General features: G+C 45.0%; 1 protein-coding gene across 10 annotated transcripts in view; it reads left to right on the top strand.

The window, feature by feature from the left end:
- Positions 1-22,242, top strand: part of LOC102552268 (uncharacterized) — a 117,709-nt gene that overhangs the window by 41,005 nt on the left and 54,462 nt on the right. Inside the window, exon 2 of one of the 10 annotated variants that reach the window (XR_015629800.1) lies at positions 15,482-15,640. The exons of the other annotated variants lie outside the window; for them this stretch is intronic. The gene's annotated coding sequence lies outside the window, so the exon portion shown is untranslated. The remainder of the gene's footprint in view (positions 1-15,481; positions 15,641-22,242) is intronic. 10 annotated transcript variants of the gene reach the window in all.

Here is a 22,242-nt window from a genome sequence, read left to right as displayed (position 1 = left end):
GGACCCACACAAAGTCTGCCACCCCAAACGTACACAACCATCCACAGTCAACATTCAGGCATGGAGGGGGAAGGTGTTCATGAACCCCCACCCATAATAAGTTGATGGTTTCTGGCAGAGGAAGAGGGGGTTTTCTTTAAGAATATAGTTTTTGGCAGGTTGACCCCAGCCCAGTGAATGGCCCCATACCAAGAAATATATATATTTCAGGAGTTGTGGGGTGGGGAATACAATCAAACCACACTGCAAAAAATCAGCAAAGAACACATTGAGACACTAAAAAAGTTGAAGTGTTTTGATAACTGTCCCTCTGCCCTCCCTCTCCAGATGGGAGGAAGTCCAAAACCACTCCAGCAGTTCAGGACAGAGGCCAAATTATCCAGGTACACAGAGTGTGCAAACGGCATTTATATCAGAATTCATACAAACATATGGAGTGCCCTGATTTCCCCTCGTGCAGCACGTGGGGCACCACACAAATTACCTACCCTGTGGATCATCTGCTTATAAATGTGCAGAGGAAAATGTTAAAGCAGGTGGCTGAGACGCAAATGCCCCATGCCTGGCAGCTAAGCAGATGTCTTTACAGTTTGAAAGCCCTCCTGTGCTAAGAGCCAACCCTACAGTTCCCTTTGTTTATTTCCATTAGACCATCCCACCCCCCCACCCCCCAGCTAGGAATAGACTACGGCACATTGCTTTGGAGTTCGTTCATTTGGATGCTCTAAATTCTCCTCGTGATTTCTTGAACTACACATTTAATATCATAGAAATCAAAGAATATTTCCAGTACAGGGGCATTCACTAGACGGACCGTTGTATGAAATTTTGCCCCCAACATCCAGCTTCTCTTTCATCCGAACTGTATCAATTCTGGGATTTACAAAACAGTGTTTGAACATTTATGTTGGTTACGCAGAATGAAGACAAAGGCATTCTCAGTGGGTGTCAGGAGACCGTCAAGGTCCTGGAAGCTCTTACACACCATTTTAGCCTAGTGTGCTATTTCTTTTCTAGCTAGGAATTTCTCAAAGATGTTTGTTTTCGACAACTTTTTCCAAAGCTAAGGACCACTGGATGAGACCTGATCTGTTTTAAAAAAATCTTTAAAAAAAATGGTAAATACATCTTCATATGAAGCCTGCATATATAGATGTAGATACAGGTATAGATATGAGTGTAGATATTATAAGTATAAATATAGGTGCAAATATAATTATAGATATAAGTATATAAGTATAGAGATTGGTATAACTATGTATATGTATATGATAGATATGATTGTATATGTATATGTATAGATCTAAGTAAAGATATAGGTATAGTTTCATTGCTTCAAACATTGAAACTTACAGAAAAGTATGTGTCATAATTATAAACCATGAACTACCACCATATTGGATCCATGGCTCACTCAGAAAGTGTTAAATTATTTCAGATAGTTATTACATAAGATTTGTACCTATTTTGACCTCCAGCTGGTTTCTAGAGGCCCAAGTAAATAGTTAAGGAGCAGCCAGATCTGGAAAAAGGAAGGATTTCAGGTCTCTTCAATTTAGAATTTCTTAAAATTGTTTTCTTTTATTTCCATCTTTTATTTTAGACTTTTTTTTTACTGGTTATTTTATTTATTTACATTTCGAATGTTGTACCCCTTCCCAGTTTCCCTTCCACAAACCTCCTCCCCTTTGCCTCTATGAGGGAGTCCCCCCTTCCCCAATCCCAACTCACCGCTCTAGTATCCCCTACCCTGGAGCATCAAGTCCCCACAGGACCAAGGGCCTCCCCTCCCATTGATGCCAGACAATGCCATCATCCTCTGCTACATATGCAGTTGGAGTCATGGGTCCCCCCATGTATACTCTTTGGTTGGTGGTTTAGTCCCTGGGAGCTCGGGGGGCGGGGAGTCTGGTTGGTTGATGTTGTTGTTCTTCCTATGGGGTTTCAAAGTCCTTCAGATCCTTAAAATTGTTTTCTTAATCTACCGGAAAATAAAAATGTTGGACCAGGGCTGGACCCAATTATATAATTGATAGTTTGGAACTCCTCCAGCCTGCATTTGTTGAATGTTATCTCAATATTCATTTTTAAATGAAATGGAAGAGGTTGCAAAAGAGAAGCTGAGGTTGGCCTCAGGCCTTCCTGGGTTTCCCCAGCAGCTCTACCTAGAGCAACTGTGCATAGCTCAGCGAAGGAACCAGCCTCACTGTAGCTGCGGTGCAGGCATCCTCTGACAGAGCCCTCACGTCTGAAAGCAGATCCCATTACAATACGAAGAGGACATAATGCTCTTCTTCACCTCAGTGATCCTTACAAGAGGAGCGCTCTCTATCGACGGATGAGGCCTTGACTTGTTTGTACTGGTTTATCATGTTTTTAAAGTCCAACTTCTAGCTTAGCCTCAAGGTTGGCATTTAAAATGTTCGTTTGAATGTAATAGTCAGAACCATAAAGCAGTTATACACATACACATGTCGTATCCATATTTGACCCCTCCCATCAGAAGTCTAGAAGGAAGGGTCTGATTGGCCTCTACTCTCCGACATGAATCTCTCTTAGTACATGTCATTCCCCTTACATAGGTGTCCCCTTTTGCCCTGGTCGTGGCTGAATAGAAAGGAGACACCAAGAACGGCCTGTCTGACTCTGATGGAATTATTGTAAGGAAACATCAGCCCTCTCGGCTTGGTGTGTGTTCAATCCGATGTCCCTGTGCCCTGTTTGCACATTTTGAGGGCTTTTCCTGGGGCTCCTCAACTCGAAAGCTCCAATCATTCTAGCATTTTGCTATGTAGCTTCTTCTGCTTGTACCTCCTATTTCAGCCCCAGTCTGGTCATTTGCAGGTCGTAATCCCACTGAGGGGAATCACTTCTGTCAGACAAAGTTCAAACAACAACTTCCCAGTGCAGCCTCTGTCACGGCAAGGTACCCTGATCAGCTGATCATGGGCCCAAAGAAGTGTATTCAAATCATTCATTCTAGTCAGCAGAACTCTTCTGCAAAGAAATCCTGACTAAAATCCATGTTGGGCCAGGTAGATGACCCAACTCGCGAAAGCACGTACCTTATAAATCTGTTGCCCCAAGTGAAGTCCCCAGAGCCCACTGAGAAAAAGAGAACTGCCCCCCTAAACTGTCCACTGACCTCCAAGCTGTGTCTGCAAACACACACATCTGTGTTACACACACACACACACACACACACACACACAGACGCATGCACGCACGCACAGCAATAAATCATGTTAACCCATTTTTTTTTTTTACTATATCCTGTTAAATGTTGTGAGACACCAGTGCCAAGCAGGGACGGAATTAAGTCCTTGGCAGTGGATTAACAAGAGCAGTGGCCTAAAGGAGCTGCTTTTGTCTCTCCCGAGGTCACCAAGCTGCTAGATTTAATTCGGAGGATTCTTGATGCCTGGTGTTTTCTTCTTAGTTGCCTGTGAAGGCAAGAGCTGATATCCCGAGCACATTACTCTTAGTCCCAAAGTTGTTGAGTTTATAACCTCTTACTTGTCTCAATTAAACAACTACAGAGCCAGGAAATCGCACTGAAGTTTTTTAAAGCCCTGGAGCCCTGGGAGAGTCCATACATTGTTATTTGTATCTGAATGTAGACACAGGAAAATGTGAAGAATACCCCACTCCCACCCGGGGAAAAAACTGGGGACCATAGCTGATTTGATACCAGCTCTCCTGGGGCCCCCCTTTGTCACGTTCTTCTGGGGATGGTAGTGCCCATTTGTTTTCAGCAAGCCTTACCGTGCTAGGGCTGTGCCCAGCCTCTCCCCCCTGTTGCCTACTAAAACTCACGTATTAGATCTGTCTAGTTTCAGTTAGCAACCGTCCCAGCGCTACACGAAAGGTTCTGGTCTCTTCTCATTGTTTCCTCTTACCTACCCCACCTTCACAGAGCTAGAGAGATGGCTCAGTGGTTAAGAGCACATCTGTGGGGTTGGGGATTTAGCTCAGCAGTAGAGCGCTTGCCTAGCAAGCGCAAGGCCCTGGGTTCGGTCCCCAGCTCCGGGGGGGGGGGGGGGGGGGGAGGGGGAGAGCACATCTGCTCTGGCTCCTGTGGAGGACACAGTTTCAGCTCCCAGCAACCGTCAAGGGCTTGTAACTCCAGCTCCAGGGGAATCATCGCCCTCTTGTGGTCTGTAAGGGTACTCAACAATGCAAATGAGGTCAGGCAAACACGATGCACACTCACACAGGAAGGAGAGAGGAAGAGGGTGTGTTAAAAATAAAATAAATCCTAGGGAAAAAAAAAAGAAAGAAATTTCCACTTCTCCAAATAGATCCACTTGAAAAGGAAGAGTGCGGACAAGAGATTACAGATTAGCGAATTTATCATACAATTATAATTGCACAAATGAATTATTCAGTTCTATCAAATTTTTTAAAAAAATATACCCTAATGGTAAATTTTTGAGATATTGAAACAGAATAAAACAAACAAAAAAAAATAACATGTATTTGTGTCAAACTTTCTCCTCTGTGTAAAAGACGGATCAGCTATAAAGTGCTCTCCCATGGCCCTCTGTAAATCCACCCACTCAATTGGCAAGTACGTACTTGTTGATGACATCCGTCATGCAGATCAGTGCTGGTCCCAAGGATCTTTGAGCTCTGACATATATGGAAAGGGAGTGTGACTGTGGCAGAATAGAGGTCATCTTTCCATGTGCCCCACCTTTGGTATTAGCGGATGTCTATCCAAGCACATAATTTTTTCCCCTAAAGAGACTATTTCTCAGCCTACCTTATCGGCAGGGGGTCATGGGACTAGCTTCTCCTCTGGAGCGTATAAGCAGAGTGGCATCCCTTAGATAAAATGGTCTCAGCCTGGACTGTCTCTCTTTCCCTTCCCTGCTGGGCAAAATCCCATGTAGGTCAAGGATCTACATAAATGTTCATTCTTGCTAGACAGCTTAGATTTTATCGCCGGCAACATGTACCTTAGATCCTTTCTCTTCAAGTGATGCATTTTGTTAATTTGGAAATGTCAGTGGCATAACGCCCACGTCAGAATTAGACAGTAATTGTTCTTTTCAGGGGAAATGGCATTCTGTGGAAAATGCAGGCCAGGCCAGTTCAAAATCCAGTCACGGAGGCGAAACCACCACACCCGGGTGGAGAAGGGAAGTTTTGTTACACGGAATATTCATCGGCCTTGTCCTCAAGGATCAAAACCAAATGGAATGTGCTTTCCTGTGTCGATAAGGATGTCACTGAGAGAAACCCGTCTTGTTCTCACGTGTGAGGTGGAGGGCAGGCTGAACTCGCTGCTGTTTCTCGGTTCTAACTCCCTAGCCAGCAGCTGTACCCACCACTGTTCTCGTGCCTCAGTAAAAAATATGATGGTGAAAAAGACCAACAGCATCTTTATGTTGCTGGAAAACAATCTCGTCTTCTCTGAACAGCTGTACGTTCCCCCAGGGGCACGCAGGAATGTGTGGACCGTACTTGGAGAATCTCTGCTTTAAGAAACATATACATAAAGGCAGCAAACAGAATGTCTAAAACTCTCTGTTCTTCTTAAGAATCACTGTTAACATCTTGCTGACGAGCACAGTTCTAAAAAGCCCTGTTCCCCTTTTGTGCCTTTGCTGCAAGCCTCCTCAAACTAACTAACTAACCCCCCCCCACACCTGCTCACGATGTTTTGGCCCTCCTATGTTTATTGTTTATCTGTGTATTCTCTTAAAGTCTCAAGATGTAATTGACTCAGATAGCAGAAGGAAAGCAAAGATCACGGGAACTACAATTCTTGGCTTACTGGGAAGGCAAGAGGGAAAAAAAATGAGTGCTTGTTCATAGATTATTTTGATCACCAGATTTTAAAACCCTTTTGAGAAGCTTATTGTTATAAACCATGCCAACTATTGGCTGCCCGTATCCAACATGGACTCTACCCATCCAAACTTCTCCTTACACTCTAGTGCCTGGACGCCTGCAGAAGGCATTGTTTAAATCACCATGTAGCCTCATTTAGATTCTGCTAGTTACAGGGAATCTCGCATGATATTCAGAAGGCAGAAAATAGGATACACAGTTCTTCTCCCTCGGCTGTGGCGATGGTTGCCTGGCTTTATTGCAAACATGAAGTTTTACACTCTTTGTGGGTGAGCGCTTGTGAATTGCTTCTTTTACTTCCTCAAGAACTTACCAGTAAATTACGAGGTTCCTGGATTTCCAAATGCACTCAAAGCTGGTAATGTTTCTCCCTTGATTTGGGGCTGCGCAGGTGCTCCTCCCAATGGTTCTTCAAGTTTAATCTCCTTTGTACTTAGCCTTTCCTAGTTGAGCCCTTTCCAGGTAGGACTTTGACTTTATTAGAGTCTGGTTCCAGAAGTGATTAAAAGCTGTAGCAACCCCAAGATACAACTCTGAGATCCAGTTAACTGATTCGGTCAGACTGAGCAGCAATTAAGACGGATGAAAAATGGGACACCTGTATTCCGGGGCACAGGATCTAGTTACCTGTAGCTTTCCCGAGTGAAGGGTTCATTATGGGAAAGCCTTGGCGAGACAGTTAACTATGACAACGGGATTGAGAGAGGAAACCAGTGAGAAGGAAAGGACAACAGAGTGGGCTCCCTGCCTCTAAAGAAAAGGTTATGATTTTCCAATTTTCAGCTCAAGTTGCAGTGATGGGGAGACTTCCAGGACTGTCCTAAAAATACCTCTTGTAGCCATATGGCTAATGTATAATTTTCCATCCTGTAGGTTGGATAATTATAACCCAAATGGTATTCACAGACTTGCCAGGTCTCTTACATAAAAAGTTGGGGCATTGATTGGGAAGGAGCAAAATTTGAAATGAGGACATTTGGGTGGATTCCAATCATTCTGAGAATCGTAGACTTTCAAGTCCCGCCGAGCTTTCTCCTTTCCCTTTTTACACTCAGCCACCTCTTGCTTAAGACCCTGGCATAGTCTCACTACCATTTCTGGTGGTTCTTCGGCCATAGCTGAAGTTAGAGATCAATAGATCCTGGGTATAGGATTTGGCCCAGGCAGTTATAATATATGCCCTGAAGAACTGATAGAGCTATTCTCTTATTAGGGCCCCGGAAAGCATTTGTGGGATGTAATGTGGTGATTTCATGATATTCAACAAGAAGAACCATAATATGGACAGGGCCAACTGTAGACTAGATTCAACACTCCATTCAAACGTCCGAGATGATTCTGTAGATGGTTTACTCCGCTGCATCACTGAAACCAGGACTCAAGAGTAACCTTCATTAAATGCAATTGATTCATAAAACAAAACCGAGAAAGGTCAGAGGCCAAAACTATTGGTGTGGAGCAGTCAGAGGTCATTCGATCATCCACCCCAGTCTTCATTATGACCCCAGGAAAGGTGTCTTAGTTAGGGTTTTATTGTTGTGAACAGACACCATGAACACTGTAAGTTTTATAAAGGACAGCATTTAATTAGGGCTGGCTTACAGGTTCAGTCCATTTTCATCAAGGCAGGAACATGGCAGCATCCAGGCAGGCATGGTGCAGGAGGAGCTGAGTTCTACATCTTCACCCGAAGGAAGCCAGGAATAGACTGAGCATCCTCAGGCAGCTAGGAGGGGGGTCTCCAAGCCCACTCCCACTGTGACACACTTGCTCCAACAAGGCCACACCTTCTAATAGTGCCACTCCCTGGGCCAAGCATATGCAAACCATCACAAGAGGTAAGAAGAACTGAGGGATACATTCCTGTCCTTGAAAGTACCTTCTGTGGATAAGGGTGTACAGTAAGGAGCTCCAGGGGCCTGGTGACAGCGCTTGCCACCAGAAACAACACAGCTAACGTCACTGTGCCGGCATAAGGGGTCAGGGTTGTTTATGATCCAAGGGTCTCGTTTACACTGGTCTTTGTCAGGCACATTGCTCCCGTCACAGGTCTCCTTTATTAAAATTGTAAATGGGCTGGAGAGATGCCTCAGCGGTTAAGAGCACCCGACTGCTCTTCCAGAGGTCATGAGTTCAATTCCCAGCAACCACATGGTGGCTCACAACCATCTGTAAAGAGATCTGATGCCCTCTTCTGGTGTATCTGAAGACAGCTACAGTGTACTCATATATAATAAATGAATAAATAAAAAATTTAAAATTGTAAATGTTTTATGATAATAATTGATTTCCCAGGGCTTTTTTTTTTAAAAGTCTAACACATAGCTGTCTCCCTGAAGCAGCCTTAGTGGAGTTAAAGATTTCATCTGCTCTCACAGGGCCCTTTAAAACCAAGGAGGCTCCGATCTCTTAAAGAAGGACCTGTGAGACAGCAACAAGAAAGTATGTCAAAAGTCTTCTCCTAGCTTTCTCTCAAAGGAAACGTACCCATTTATCAAAACAGTTCTGTGTGGCAAAAAAAAATACCTCGTCATTTCTAGGTCTCTGGATACTGGTTCTGAAATGCTTAAAACCCTTGGAGAACTGGAAAACGTTGGAGCGGTTGCCTTTTAGAGGACCAAGTGCCTTGTGGTGGTTTTCCCAACTTTCAAAAAGTTACTTGGCCGCTGGCAGAACCCTACTTCTAGGCCTCAGGTAGAGGGATGCTGTGACAGGAGAGGCCAAGAACTTCCCTTTTTGTTTTACAAAGTTGCAAATATTCTTCAGTCTTGGGGTGGGGCGGAGTGGGTATTTAGAGATTCTTATGATGACCTAAAACTGAGACACACCAAGGATGGTAACTTCCTATCACATCTGCAGACATTTCCCCAGGTTGTCATGGGCAGAAGAAAAATGAATTTTGGAAAAGAACAGTAGATTTTCATAAACTTAATCAGGTTGGGACATCTGCCTGCGCTGTCGTCTAAGTACCAAATGCTAATTGATTGTACCGCTGAAGCTCCCAGATACATCTCAATGACTGTCGATCACTTCCCTCCGGGCTGTCACCTCTAACGCTCCCGACAGGAACAGACTGTCCTGCACATGACTTTTTTTTTCTTTTTGGCTGTACAATTTATAAAGACTGCTCACTGTTGTTGTAAATGCTGAATTAAGCCCCAGGGGAAAAATGGAACAGAGAATTATGTGCAGATCTGCATTGGTTAAGAATAAAGCCATGCTTTCGTGATAATTCTTTGAGGAAGCATGTAGAATACAGTTGTACTCCTGGAGAAGCTGAGTGACTAGACTTGGGCTATCAAGCAACCACAGGGACTGAGCTGACATCTGGACCTGGGGGTAATTGCCTCCCATAGATGTGGCCACATGCATGGCACGTATAATCACACGGGAGGGCTGGAGACAGAGCGGTATCCAAACACGGCTCAGAAACACATTCAGACTCCATGAGCAATGGGGTTTCCATGGCCCCATACCTGCTGTCCTGGTGTCCCTCCCTGACCCTGACCTACAGCTCTACAGTAAACTATGTGAGAAAGGAAAGCCTTTGACATGACTTAAAGATGACGCTGCCAATGTTCTACCCCAGTACTGAGTGATGCTTCAAGCCAGCCTTGTCTGTGAGAGAGTAAATGAAGGTAGCCAGTGATTTCCTGGAGCCCTCTGAGGGGTAGGCAGCAGTGTTGTGTGTCTGCAGTCTCAGCTTTGTGGGAGGACCTCTCAAGTCTAGGAACTGGGAGCCCGACCTATAATACCCTTCCAAAAGGGAAAACGAAAAGCAAACAACAACGATGTGAAAGAGATTTATTATTATAATTACATAAAATCAATTTATAAATAAATGTATTATATACAATAAAATAATATTATCTATAATAAATGATATTTGTGTTAATTTTAAAATTAATATGAATGTATATTATATTTATATTTATGTCATTTGCATATTTTAATATACTATATTATATATTTGTGTAAATATATGATATATATAAAATAACACATAATATTAAATATAATATAAAAATCATGTGTTGTATACTATGCATAATTTTTATATATTTATAATTATAATAATATGTAGTTATATATAATATTGATTTTATGAATTACTTTACTTAGCAATGATTAATAATATATAATTATATAAAATATAATTATACATTAATTATTATTCCCATGCACAGAATTGTGTTTTACATTCTAGAACCTAAGATTCCATCACAAATTTACCTTCAAGACTTGTTTCCAGATGGTTCCTCTCTCTGGGTGACCTTTACCCCCTACCCACAAACCATTGTAGATCTCCCAGTAGCTATCACCCCATCCCTTTTAAAACTATATAATTTTTACCTCTCTTCAATTTCTTCTTCTTTATTTTTCCTTTCCATCTAGTTCTTTATACCTCCTAAACAAGGATCCTAAATCTAGATGCTTAAAGGGGTGATGCTTAAAGCGGCCTGATAGCAGCGGGTAACACAGGGCGGAGGTTTTATGCCCCTAAAGCAATACGCTCTCACCTACTTTTCCCACAACCTGCGGTCCTTTGGATCTTTCCTTCCCTCTGTTCTTATAGCCAATGGCAAAAAACACCTCTCTGTTGCTTTCCAAACATGTTGGTAAGTAGCCACCAAGACTCACCCTGAGTAGCAAGAATAAAGACAGACAAACTTAAAACAGGCCATCCCACAGCACATTGAGAGGGCGCCAGGACCCAGGGGCTGACAGAGTCAGATGCGACCACAGACACTGAGAGGTTATATTTTCATGCAAACTCTAGGAGTCTGAATTTGGTCTCACTTTTGCTAACGCACTCGGCCAATCAGAAATTGCCGGAAGCCACTGGCCAGACAACAGCCTGCAACTTCGGTCAGGAGTGCGAGCCGTGGATCATAGCGTGCGCGTGAGTGGAGTACACGCACAGTCTCAGTACCTTCCCGTTAATTATCTGTTACTTTTGGCTAAGTGTTTACAAATCTAAAATTGTATATTATCTGGTTTTACCGCTAGCAGTCGAGAAACAGCAGCTTCTTCGCTCGCTCTACTCTAGAGCCTGGTCTATCATTTGCCTGTAGCAGAGACGCGAACACGTTTTGAGTTGTTGAAAGAGAACGTCTCAAGTACCCGTTAACAGCCTGGTTGGACTTTGCTGTGAGATCAGAAGCAAGACTCCACCTAAGGCAAAGGTCAGGGAGTAAGAGAGCCGGTTTTGATGAAGAGGCTGGAGAGATATTAAATGCTGCCCCCAGGAGGTGTAACAAGGCATCTCACTGATTTCAGCAACAGAGAGCCCTGAGCCTTCCAGAGTCTGGGTAGCACAGTAAACCCCATTTATCTGGTATCTGGTCACTGCGAGGCACAAGACTCCGCCTCTGCAAACACAGGCAGCGCCTTGGCTGGAACTGCTCTATGTAATTTGACAGGACGCTGCTGATTCGTGACGATCACTTGACACATAGCTTTAAATGGCCACTCTGAACGGAACCCTAATATACCAAGAATGTTTTGCAGAGAGGGCTAAACAAAATGATACATTCCCCCATAACTTTGCAAGTTCGAAGACTTCTCAGAGTTGTATATGTTTTCAAGAATTAATATCAATAAAGTAGTTAGCTTTCAAGATCAAAACCACAGTGAAGGAGTAGTCACCCAGGCAGGCAGCTGTGGGTCTCCTGCTGCACGCTACTGCCTTCTGATAAAACGAAGACATGAACTACGTTACGTAAAAACTAAAGGTTCTTAGTTTGTTGACTACATACTGAGTCACGCTCAAATTATTTTTAAAGAGGAAACTTGTTTGTATTTTCTGTTAAATTAACATGCCAGACAACATCTGCTTAGTCTTTCTCTTTTTCTCTCTGTATTTAATGAAAATATTTTTAAATTTTTGCCATATGTTGGATGATACATTTTAAGTCCATAAGAACGATACACTTTATTATGCATATACAAAACTGCTATAAACTAGACTGGCATCTAGAATAGGAAGAGTTCAAAAGTGAATAAAACCGCAGCTCCGGAATGTCCTTTTGCAGAACTTTGGATCCTATTCCTTTGAGACAGCCAACAGCCTACCCTTCCCAACACACGTTCTTTATTTTATAATGAGCAATGAAGAAATCTTTAGCTGTGTGTGGAGTCAGGTAATTGTGCCTAGCACATGAAGTTAGACTTAAAAAAAATTTCATATTCCATATAACAGTAATGCTATCTTATAAATTGTTCCACATATACTAGAAAATGTCCCATAATTGGCATATGTTTACAGAGCAGTCACTGATACTGTAGCTTTGGGACTATGAATATACAAAAATGACCCCTGAGCATTCACACACTGGTAGGTGTCCTGGTGTTGTGGTACAGATGAAGGAAGTCACTGGGTGCTATACTCCCACGGCCTCTGTCCCAGGGTCAGTTGAATCTCTTTCCAACTTTGGCAGACGTGAATCATGAAAAAGAAATGGAGAGGGGAGGAGAGGGGAGAGAAGAGGACAGAGAAGGGAGAGAGAAAGGGGAAGGAGAGAGGAAAGGGGACAAGAGAGGAGAGGAGAGGGGAGAGGGGAGAGAGGAGATGGGAAGGAGGGGAGGGGAGGGAGGAGAGGGGGAGGAAGCCCTGAATGTAGTCACACAGGAGGAATCCCAGGGAGAACTGAGGCTGATGGTTACAGCTGTCACTGACTGTACTTGATCTTCCCTTCCACTAAGTAATCAGATTACATTTTCCCAGTCCTTGGGCTCAGATAAGGCTTCCTGAATTTCTTTGACTAATGGAAGATAAGCACGAATATCTTTACTGCTGTAGCTGTGGATCTTCCGCTGAAATGGATCCTTTAATAGCCGAAGCCCCAGCATGGTTGAGACCAACAGGGGCCCTAACAGCCTATTCTGGACGTACAGTGTGGGTAGGAAACAAACTTGCATTCTTTCAAGCCTTTGCATCTGACGCTATTTTGCCTATCGCATCTCCAACTGTGTTTGTTAGTGCAGCCTTGCCTCCTCTGCCCCCAGTTACGGGGCATCATCATTTATGCCAATAGCTGTTTTTCCATTGTTATCATTTGTTTGCCTGCAATTGTGGCAACTCAAGAACAGGGAGAGAATACAGGTGTGAACTTGTTCTGAGGGCGAGATTTTCTTGGGGGTGAGGTGGGGGTGGTGATTATAGCAAAAGAACGTGAGGATTTTGGCAAGAGGGTAATTGAGGCTATGGGCTGCTATCTCCCAGCTTGCTGGGAGGGCACCAGTGAAAATGAGAGAAGTAGTGTGAGTCCAGGGAGGGATGTTTTGATAAGGTGGGTGACCGTTTACAGATAAAGTAATTGAACATTTTTTTAAAAAGAAATTGTAATTGTAGCCTAGGGTTGTGCAACCATAGATTAGGGAAGGTTCTGAGGCTCCAGCAAAACTTCAGAAGGCACACGGTGTGGAAATAAAACCATCGGAGCCAGTCAGAGAGATGTGTGAGCCAATAATCCATGGAGCTGAGAGGCTAGCCAGGCCAGCAGAATCTCTGGAATAGTGGTAGGCATAGCTAGAAAAGGTCAGGCTAGAGCAGGAGAAGCTGGGCTAATCAGCAAAGCCATCGGCTTCCTGAGTGGACCATAAGTGAGGACTGTGTCTAATTGTCAGTATGATCTGGAGAGGGATCCTTTCCTTTACGAGAGGCCACAGGCAGAAGGCAGTGGGCTGTGTGTGGGGTCAACTTTCTAACCCTGAACTTCACTGAACATTGTGAACAAAGGCAGCCACCCAAGAAGGCTAAGGTCAAGTAGATTTGTCAGGGCCATAACCATGTTTCTGAGGAGGTAGAAAGATAGTTGTCTGAAGTCGAGGATGGAGAGACTATCATCTGGGGTTTTGGAGGAGGACTAAAACGCTCAAGATAAATGTTTGGCGGATGTGGGGGAGAAAAGCACCAAGGGTGGGCCAGGGAGAAGGGCAGAGCATTGTTAGAGCGAAAGGTAGAGCGTGACCAGGAAGATGTGCTTGTGTGGGAAATGCACCCAGGGAAATGTACTTAGGAAGCAGGGAGGGATTTGCAGCTTCTCTGGGCTGGGCAGAGACAGCAGCAGATTAGGACCAGGTGTTCTCATTGCCTCTTGAGCCCAATTATGGGATGGACCAGAGGACTATTCTCTCTGTTCAAGAAATGTACACTTTTCTTCTGCAAGCATGAATCCCACATAGTCTTGAAATCCAAACCCATCAAAGGACGCTCCTGGGAAGCTCATTCTTGTTTCGTCCAACCTCAGGGAGAACGCTCAGAAAGGAGCCGGGATCATTTTGCACGGGTTGCTAGAAACCAGAGTCTCATGAGAAATCAGGTAGAGGATGATTCATCCAAAGACTTCGTTGAATAGATGAGGGACCAGAGGCCCCGCAAACAGCTCAGCCCATGTCTGTAGCTCGTTATAAAGCTAATTCCAGGACTCTTATATTCTTTCTGCCTCAAAGTCCAATTTCTTAGAAAAGCAAGCGCTGGCCAATGACACGTGCTAATGGCTAACATTCACAGCTAATGCTGTGGGGGACTTGTCGAGGGCTGTACAGCACTTCCAATTCTCTTAACAGCCTCACTTGCCGTCGGCACTGATATTGTCTGCCTCTCAAGTGGACACCCAGGGTCAGACGGAAAACAATATCACACAGAAACAGATTAGCGGCTCTGGTCTGTTCTAAAGGCCTCACTGCCGGCAAACATAATATTTGTAGTCGCCTTTCTGTTGTTGTGATAAAGCACCAAGGTCAAGGCAACTTACGAAAGGAAGCTGTCAATTGGGCCTACCATTCCAGAGGGCAAGAGTCCAGCTTGGTGGCAAGCCCAGCTGGGGGCTCCCATTGCAAACTGCAAGCAGAAGGCAGAGAGAACGAGCTCAAAATGGTTTGAGTCCTTTGAAATCTTAACGTTCCACCCTACCTTCCACCTTCCATGACACTCCTTGGTCAACAAAGACACACCTCCCAATCCTTCCCGAGCAGTTCCACCAATGGGTGGGTAGGGGAACCGAGTATTCAAATGCATGGGTTCAAACCACCATATTGCCATCCTATGCAGTATGATTGGTTGGTCCATTTTCTCTCCTCCTGTCTCCTCTCCTCTCCTCTCTTCTCCTCTCCTCTCCTCTTCTCTTCTTTTCTCTTCCCTTCTCTTCTCAATGGAGATGATTAGAAAAGCTAGTAGATCTTTAATCCCTTGTTAAGTAACTCCTTGGTCCATACCTGCTCTGCCCAAACAACTAGCAGACTGAACATGCAGACGGTCGTTTAGAAGCTGGGTTCTCCTGACCATCCCTTGCCTTTTAGTTGCTGAAGTTACCAGAATATGGGAAATGATATAAGAAAAGAGAAAGATGAAAACGTAAGGGTAGAGCGCTAGGGTTTTATTTTTTATTTTATTTCCAAATTTACTAATAGCATTTAGAAGTGGCTCCTCCTCCATCCCAATAGAATACAGAGTATCTCTAAACCGCTTACAGTACGGAATATCAGGTAGCCAGCCCCGCTTGTCCTAGTTTGGGGGGCAGCAGTACTCAAGTCAACTGCAAGGTAGAACTTGCGCGGCAGTGAGCAGGAGACACACACCAAGTCACCCACTGTTTCCTGAATTCTCTCTTCTTCCCAGAGATATGGAGCCTTTACCCAGCACTTGGTGTAAGTCCTCAGCTGCGGGCTGAGCCTGCCTCTTATCCCGGGATGGCATTTGCCGACAGTGAACGCATCCGGTGTCCCCTGTGGGAAATGCTCTTCAGTGCTCACGTGACTCACTGGACAGACTAAGAAGGTGGATAGAAACTCGCCATGCCGTGTGGTAAATTCTGCAAGGGTCACACGTACAGGAGGGTGGGATGAGGTGCGGGGAAGCGGATACTCCCATAGTCCTCTTGTGAGATGCTAAGGAACCATGACGACACAAAAGCAACTTCTTCCCCGTTAGAAAGGCTGAGTAACTGTACCACCAGGTACTTCATTAGATTTTACCCTTGGGGAGAGGGAAGGTCACATTTTGATCAGCAATTGGTGTTTGTACTCGGGGTCTGAGGAGCTGTGGAAAACACCACAGGGAGGCTGGTGAGGCGGAGTGCTAACTCTACACCCCGGGCTTGCTGTAGTTAATGAACTCGAGCTCTTTGTTTCAGTGACAGTCTGAAGCAATGCATGGTTGCCTCTGGAGTGTTTTAATGATGTGCTGTTTTGTTCCCGTGAAAACTTTGGTATTTTAGGTGCCAATTCACCTTCTCCTCTCATAAAATGAGTCAGGAGGAGGAACAAGAGAAGTGGCTGAACCGTTGAAAACCCAGCATAGCAGCGCCACGGGCTATTTTAATGTCTGAGTATTTTAGGCATTGCGAGTGCTTTCTGACATGGCACGGTACTGACACATGCTTAAAAGGAGGTGGAAAGGGGCGCACACCATTTCACCTGCTTTAACATCCGATTAAAGTAGACATGGGGAGTGGCGCCCCATCAGCCTATTAGACTTTTCATCTGGGCTCAGTTTTGGCGTTGTCTTTCTGTGATAGAGAAAACTGCACTCTTTAAATTAGCTGGCATTTTAACCGTCACCGAGAACTCCTCCTTCTCTTCCTCCTCATTCCTCCTCCTTTTCTTCCTCTTCCTCCTTCTCTTCCTCCTCCTTCCTCTTCTTTCTCCTTCTCTTCCTCTTCCTCCCTCTTCTCTATTTTACCAGTTTTTTTAACCTAGAATGTCCATAGTAAATAATTCAAACTTTAAATGACCACCCCGGGAATTCACGTACGTGCATCCATGCCACTGTACAGAACCCATACGGCAAACCCTGCTATCTATCCGACTCTCTCCCTGACTTTTCTACTATGTATAGAAGGTTCAGAGTCGAGTGTTCAAAGGCCCTTATGGGATGGGGGGATTCCTCATGCCATTCAGTCTGGAGCTGTGAGATATAAGCGTGAGTGCTCTAGGAGTCTCAAGAGGAGGTGATTTTCCACTTGCTGTGACAAAACACCACAGATAAAGGCAACTTATGGAGGAAGGGGTTTAATTTGTCTCACGGTTCCAGAGGGACAATAAGTCCATCCAAAGGGATGCGACCCCATCACAGTGGCAGAGAGTTGGGATAGGGAGGAGACAAGGGAGGAACAGAGGCAAGCAGCTCGCATGGTCATGAGAACAGGAAGCCGAGAGGCCACATCTTCAACAGAAAACAGAAAACAGAGAGTGACCTGGCAGCACCGTGAAGCTGTAAACTCAGGGAGTCCATCCCTAGGGATGGCTTTACTCCTGTACTACCTCCCCAACAGCCATCAACTGGGGACTCTGTGTTCAAATACTTGAGCCTATGAGCAACACAAACCACCATAGGACAGAAACATAAAAGGCCTGTGTACATTCCTGCTTCTCTCTTCTCCTCCCTCCCTCTCTCTCCCCTCCCCTCCCCCTCCCCATCTTCTCCCTCTCCCCTCCCCATCCTCTCCCTCTCCCCCTCCCTCTCTCTCCCTCCTTCTTCCTTTCTCTCCCCTCCCCTTCCTCTCTCTCCCCTCCCCCTTCCTCTCCCTCTCCCCCTCCCTCTCTCCCTCCTTCTCCCTTTCCCTCCCCTCCCCTTCCTCTCTCCCCTCCCCCTCCCTCTCTCTCCCTCCTTCTCCCTTTCCCTCCCCTCCCCTCCCCTTCTTCTCTCCCCTCCCCCTCCCTCTCTCTCCCTTCTTCTTCCTTTCCCTCCCCTCCCCCTCCTCCTCTCGCTTCCCCCTCTGTCTCTCTTTCTCTGTTTATCTTTTGAATGTCATCTAGAGCCAGAGCCACCATGGTTACTGCTGGAAGGCAATTAGTCGACTTGCAGAGGAAGCTAAAATGAGACACCAGTGACATCAGGTAGGTGCAAACTAACATACCTGCCTGAAGGAAGGAAAAGATGAGCTCCTGCTTGCTTAAGAGATTGGAATGTTGGGGTTGGGGATTTAGCTCAGCGGTAGAGCGCTTGCCTAGCAAGCGCAAGGCCCTGGGTTCGGTCCCCAGCTCCAAAAAAAAGAAAAAAGAGAAAAAAAAAAAGAGATTGGAATGTTGGCTTCCTTCCACTTGCAGCTGAAGGCATTTCTAACTGTGTAAGCGCTCCTGTCATCAGTGCCTCACTGAGCCCATCAGTGCCTCACTGAGCCCATCAGTGCCTCACTGAACCCATCAGTGCCTCACTGAACCCATCAGTGCCTCACTGAACCCATCAGTGCCTCACTGAACCCATCAGTGCCTCACTGAACCTGTGTGGTCGTGTTTTGCTATTCATGTCTTACTGTAGGGAAAGGGAAATTAAGGATGTTCTCATTGTGCCTGCGTGCTCAGGGAGCTGGTACCAAGGCCTGGGAAGTTCAAAGGCTCTCCACCAACCTCACTACTGTCCCCACTATTTCCCTCGTCCCCATGTGCAGTAGACTTTGGGCTGATACTGGAGAGAGCCGAGGTGATCATTAGTAAGGCACGTGGCCCATCTATCAAGGGTTCCCGTCTAGTTACTAAGTGTTGGTGTTCCTTGCTTCTGCTCTCTGTACTTGGGTGTCATGTTTACATAGTTCTTTTCCTTCTAAGATAAAAAAAAAAACCAAAAAAACCAAAAAAACAACTTGTGCTTCAGTAGGGCTGTGAGTAGGACATGGCGTCTGTGATGGCAGGAAACGCCAACAAATCAATGAATCTCATAACCAGGAATGCCAGCTGTGCTGTGGATGTGGCAAAGGGTAATAGAAATGTGTGGTGTGTCTCTCATCGCTGGGTGCTGTGGGGAGCCTGCCCAACATCCCCTTCTCTTCCCCTTGCCTGCAGAACATACAATCTGAATTCTGAACGTCAGAGAGGACTCCTTTCCCTGGTTCCAGGGTCTGCATAAAGCCAGTCACAGTGTCCCATATGCCTCCGTTCCCTGTGACCAGCCTAAGGATAAAGGAGCAAACAAGTCTTTACTGACAGAGAAGACAAGAGACTTCCAGAGTGCCTCCCCTCTCCCTCTCCCCCCCCCATCCCCCATTATAGGCCCATCTCTAACTTTCATCTGATGACCAATTTACTGTGGATGGCTAAGTAGAAAAGTGGAAAGCGTTTGGATCTCTGATAACAATATTTAGGCCCAGAATTTAACACAGATGCACCCCTGACTTCCAGCTCCGTATGCCAGATACTTCACAGCTTATAATGTGTAAGCCAAGCTGAGTTAGCTGCACGATGACTGCTGTATGACTGCCTGATTTCAGTGGCGACTTAGCTCAGTCAGGAAGCACAGCAGCCTCAGACAAGACCTGCGCATGGCCCTGAACGCAGGCTCCCCCAGGTGGTCTGAGCACTCAGCAGAGCTCCCCACAAGAGCCTCAGCATGACGGCTGATTGGGGACAGCCAGCAAGGACAAAAGGAGGTGCTGAGCCTAAGCTGTAGAGACAGGGGGTAAAATAGTTACCCCCTGTTGACTGAGGTGCCAGGGCACCCATATCACGTCGTCGCCGAGTCTTGACAACTCGTCTAAGAATTAACTGTTTGGACCCGCGGATCCCGGCCCGCAGCAGCTCTCTGCTCCCAGACCCGGTGAGAGAGAGACCCAACCTCCTGGTCAGGTGGGCACTCCTGAGGCTGCAGAGCGGAAGAGACCACCAACACTGCTCACCCCTGCCCACATCCCTGGCCCAAGAGGAAACAGTATAAGGCCTCTGGGCTCCCGTGGGGGAGGGCCCAGGAGCGGCAGGACCCCTGCCAGAGACACCGCCGGACCCTGAAGGAAACAGACCGGATAAACAGTTCTCTGCACCCAAATCCCGTGGGAGGGAGAGCTAAACCTTCAGAGAGGCAGACAAGCCTGGGAAACCAGAAGAGACTGCTCCCTGCACACACATCTCGGACGCCAGAGGAAAAAGCCAAAGACCATCTGGAACCCTGGTGCACTGAAGCTCCCGGAAGGGGCGGCACAGGTCTTCCTGGTTGCTGCCGCTGCAGAGAGCCCCTGGGCAGCACCCCACGAGCGAACCTGAGCCTCGGGACCACAGGTAAGACCAAATTTTCTGCTGCAAGAAAGCTGCCTGGTGAACTCAAGACACAGGCCCACAGGAACAGCTGAAGACCTGTGGAGAGGAAAAACTACACGCCCGAAAGCAGAACACTCTGTCCCCAGAACTGACTGAAAGAGAGGAAAACAGGTCTACAGCACTCCTGACACACAGGCTTATAGGACAGTCTAGCCACTGTCAGAAATAGCAGAACAAAGTAACACTAGAGATAATCTGATGGCGAGAGGCAAGCGCAGGAACCCAAGCAACAAAAACCAAGACTACATGCCATCATCGGAGCCCAATTCTCCCACCAAAACAAACATGGAATATCCAAACACACCAGAAAAGCAAGATCTAGTTTCAAAATCATATTTGATCATGATGCTGGAGGACTTCAAGAAAGACATGAACACACTTAGGGAAACACAGGAAAACATTAATAAACAAGTAGAAGCCTACAGAGAGGAATCGCAAAAATCCCTGAAAGAATTCCAGGAAAACACAATCAAACAGTTGAAGGAATTAAAAATGGAAATAGAAGCAATCAAGAAAGAACACATGGAAACAACCCTGGATATAGAAAACCAAAAGAAGAGACAAGGAGCTGTAGATACAAGCTTCACCAACAGAATACAAGAGATGGAAGAGAGAATCTCAGGAGCAGAAGATTCCATAGAAATCATTGACTCAACTGTCAAAGATAATGTAAAGCGGAAAAAGCTACTGGTCCAAAACATACAGGAAATCCAGGACTCAATGAGAAGATCAAACCTAAGGATAATAGGTATAGAAGAGAGTGAAGACTCCCAGCTCAAAGGACCAGTAAATATCTTCAACAAAATCATAGAAGAAAACTTCCCTAACCTAAAAAAAGAGATACCCATAGACATACAAGAAGCCTACAGAACTCCAAATAGATTGGACCAGAAAAGAGACACCTCCCGTCACATAATAGTCAAAACACCAAACGCACAAAATAAAGAAAGAATATTAAAAGCAGTAAGGGAAAAAGGTCAAGTAACATATAAAGGCAGACCTATCAGAATCACTCCAGACTTCTCGCCAGAAACTATGAAGGCCAGAAGATCCTGGACTGATGTCATACAGACCCTAAGAGAACACAAATGCCAGCCCAGGTTACTGTATCCTGCAAAACTCTCAATTAACATTGATGGAGAGACCAAGATATTCCATGACAAAACCAAATTTACACAATATGTTTCTACAAATCCAGCACTACAAAGGATAATAAATGGTAAAGCCCAACATAAGGAGGCAAGCTATACCCTAGAAGAAGCAAGAAACTAATCGTCTTGGCAACAAAACAAAGAGAATGAAAGCACACAAACATAACCTCACATCCAAATATGAATATAACGGGAAGCAATAATCACTATTCCTTAATATCTCTCAATATCAATGGCCTCAACTCCCCAATAAAAAGACATAGATTAACAAACTGGATACGCAACGAGGACCCTGCATTCTGCTGCCTACAGGAAACACACCTCAGAGACAAAGACAGACACTACCTCAGAGTGAAAGGCTGGAAAACAACTTTTCAAGCAAATGGTCAGAAGAAGCAAGCTGGAGTAGCCATTCTAATATCAAATAAAATCAATTTTCAATTAAAAGTCATCAAAAAAGATAAGGAAGGACACTTCATATTCATCAAAGGAAAAATCAACCAAGATGAACTCTCAATCCTAAATATCTATGCCCCAAATACAAGGGCACCTACATACGTAAAAGAAACCTTACTAAAGCTCAAAACACACATTGCACCTCACACAATAATAGTGGGAGATTTCAACACCCCACTCTCATCAATGGACAGATCATGGAAACAGAAATTAAACAGTGATGTCGACAGACTAAGAGAAGTCATGAGCCAAATGGACTTAACGGATATTTATAGAACATTCTATCCTAAAGCAAAAGGATATACCTTCTTCTCAGCTCCTCATGGTACTTTCTCCAAAATTGACCATATAGTTGGTCAAAAAACGGGCCTCAACAGGTACAGAAAGATAGAAATAATCCCATGCGTGCTATCAGACCACCACGGCCTAAAACTGGTCTTCAATAACAATAAGGGAAGAATGCCCACATATACGTGGAAATTGAACAATGCTCTACTCAATGATAACCTGGTCAAGGAAGAAATAAAGAAAGAAATTAAACCTTTTTAGAATTTAATGAAAATGAAGATACAACATACTCAAACTTATGGGACACAATGAAAGCTGTGCTAAGAGGAAAACTCATAGCGCTGAGTGCCTGCAGAAAGAAACAGGAAAGAGCATATGTCAGCAGCTTGACAGCACACCTAAAAGCTCTAGAACAAAAAGAAGCAAATACACCCAGGAGGAGTAGAAGGCAGGAAATAAT

The sequence above is a fragment of the Rattus norvegicus genome, chromosome 9, assembly GCF_021556685.1.
Source record: "Rattus norvegicus strain SHRSP/BbbUtx chromosome 9, alternate assembly SHRSP_T2T, whole genome shotgun sequence".
NCBI lineage: Eukaryota > Metazoa > Chordata > Mammalia > Rodentia > Muridae > Rattus > Rattus norvegicus.
The sequence above is the reverse complement of the archived record's forward strand: the minus strand, read 5'-3'. Positions and strand labels throughout refer to the sequence as shown.